Genomic DNA, 2097 nt, shown 5'->3' with positions numbered 1-2097 from the left:
AGTAAGATGTAGTATTCTGTGTTTCCGGCTAAGTTGAGCTATAAGCAAAGCACCAAAATTAAAAAGGTATTCAACAATCTCATGTTCTAACAGCTAACAACACACATAGAGCAAAAAATTAAGCACCAAAATAGAAAAAGGATATTTAAGTATCTCATGTGCTTAAATCGCTAAACACTTACAAATCAAAACAATTAGGATAGGAAAAAAACATAGCAGGGGTATTAAAGAATTCCATATTATACCATATATATATATATATATATATATATATACCACACACTCTAAATATATATATCTCAGATAAAACACTGAAGAAATTATTATTCAAACTTTTTATCTATAATTTTAGAAAGAAAATTAAATTAGTTGTACTTACCACACAATGTAATGTCGGCACGGACGTTCAGTTAGTTATCACCTTAAAGAGGAAACTGTAAAATGAATAGTTCAACATATTTAGAGTGAATAAGTAGGAATAAACCAACTAATCCCTTATTATAGAACATAAAAGGGGTATTCAAGAATCTCATGTTCTAATTCTAACTTTAAAAAAACACAAAAATCACCATAATAAGGCCTAAAAATAAAAAAGAAAAAATTTAAAAATTAAAGAGACATTCAAGAATCTCATGTTGTTACATGTAACAATACACAGAAAGCACAAAATTAAGCACGGAAACACAAAAAGGATATTTAATAATCTCATGTTCGTAAAAATTTAAACACTTACAAATCTAGAATATTAGGATATTCATCTTCTTCTTCACCCACTTTTCCCAAGTGTTTCTCACCTTACTTGTGGTTAGGTAATTCAAGATGTCTAATCATTATTCGGCCACAATCAGGTAGTAATTGTTTACCTATATAATGTTACTAATTCACCAACAATGACTTTATGCAAAATGTGTGAGAAGCCATGAAAAGAACAAACTAAAAGAACATATATTAAGCTGAAAAGGTAAGGCATCTATTACCCTGAACTTTCTCAATGTAGCCAATAATCAGAAGCAGTTTTAAGCTAAAGCAGTGAAACATAAAAATATAACCAATAAAGCTTGAAATAAAAAGAGAATGAAATGCCAATATCCATAAAAACGGTCCATGTACAACAGGTTTTATTATAGTTCCCAAGAATGTAATTTTGTCCAAAATGGAGAATTGGACCAGATATAACATTCAAATCAAGTTATAGTATAAATTGAATGATATTATAATCCAACTCATCATCAAAAAGAAAGATCTCAACATCCCAACTACTTAAGAAGGATTCTAATGGAAACTATGACCAACAAATCGGCAAAACACAAAGAGCGTGATTTGGCCTAAAGACAATTCTCAATCCATCGCCACCATAAATACCATATAAGCATATTAATCTATCTTTGGCCTAAGATATCTATTGCAGGATTGCTAAGGAGTTTCCACTAAATGCGTAAAACTATCTTTGTGGTGAGCATATATGGTAAAATTATTGCATCCAAGTTTCGGCTACAAATTAATTTTTTTCTCTGTTTGTTTTGTTCCCAAAAAAATGCAAGTAGATTTTAAACAAGAAATTCTGTTATTTTTTTCATTACTCTTTAGCAATCAATGACATCCATACATCAAAAAGCAGACAACTAAGCTACAAAAGAACAACATGGCTATTCAATAATCCCATATTCTAACCAAAAAATCCACAGAAAAATCACAACAGTAAGCTTTTAAAAAAAAAAGAGAAGAAAGCACACATAAATGAGAAGAATATTTTAAAATGGTATGCAAGAATTCCACATCTCAACTTGTAACAATAGGAAATTAAGCCGAAAAAAAAAGAAAATAATGGATATTCAAGAATCCATTTTATGCCTTTTAACAACACAAAGAAATCATCAGTAGAATAAGCCACTTTCCAACTTATAATACCAAAAAAGAGGGGGGGGAGGGGGGATGAAGTTGAAAACAGATTAGGAAGAAAATTACCTATGAGGCTTGTTGAGGACGATTGATTGAATAAATAGTTGACTATAAGTAGAAGGGAGCTCTTATTTATACAATTCAAGTGTAGAAATGTTTGTATTCTAGAGAGGTCTTTCACTGCATTTTTGTGGTGAT

General features: G+C 30.1%; 1 long non-coding RNA gene across 1 annotated transcript in view; it reads right to left on the bottom strand.

Annotated features, from left to right (window-relative positions):
* The window catches only part of LOC107869682, a 10868-nt gene extending 8771 nt beyond the window's left edge, over nt 1-2097 (bottom strand). The window contains exons 1-2 of the long non-coding RNA XR_001673900.2: nt 1966-2097; nt 380-434 (exon numbers count right to left, since the gene is read on the bottom strand). This is a non-coding gene — a long non-coding RNA (uncharacterized LOC107869682). The remainder of the gene's footprint in view (nt 1-379; nt 435-1965) is intronic.

Source organism: Capsicum annuum, unplaced genomic scaffold (genome assembly GCF_002878395.1).
Source record: "Capsicum annuum cultivar UCD-10X-F1 unplaced genomic scaffold, UCD10Xv1.1 ctg3652, whole genome shotgun sequence".
Taxonomy (NCBI): domain Eukaryota; kingdom Viridiplantae; phylum Streptophyta; class Magnoliopsida; order Solanales; family Solanaceae; genus Capsicum; species Capsicum annuum.
This window is presented reverse-complemented; position numbering and strand designations above follow the sequence as displayed.